Raw genomic sequence first — 302 nt, 5'->3', positions numbered from 1 at the left:
GAACTCACTCTGTAGACCAGGCTGGCCTCAAACTCAGAAATCCACCTGCCTCTGCCTCCCAGGTGCTGTGATTAAAGGCGTGTGCCACTACTGCCCGGGCTGTCTTCACTTTTCAAACCTATGAGCAACTCTTCCATCCATTTCCCTTCTGAAGATATGATCTTTTACTCTTATTTTACTGGAAGAATAAGAGTTAAGAAGAGAAGCAAAATAAGTAAAAAAAGAAGAGGAAGAATAAGAGAAGAAGGAGGAGGAGGAAGCAGAAAAGGAGATGACATTTAAGTAGAATTTCACAGTGTCAG

This window comes from Mastomys coucha, unplaced genomic scaffold (genome assembly GCF_008632895.1).
Source record: "Mastomys coucha isolate ucsf_1 unplaced genomic scaffold, UCSF_Mcou_1 pScaffold6, whole genome shotgun sequence".
Taxonomy (NCBI): domain Eukaryota; kingdom Metazoa; phylum Chordata; class Mammalia; order Rodentia; family Muridae; genus Mastomys; species Mastomys coucha.
The sequence above is the reverse complement of the archived record's forward strand: the minus strand, read 5'-3'. Positions refer to the sequence as shown.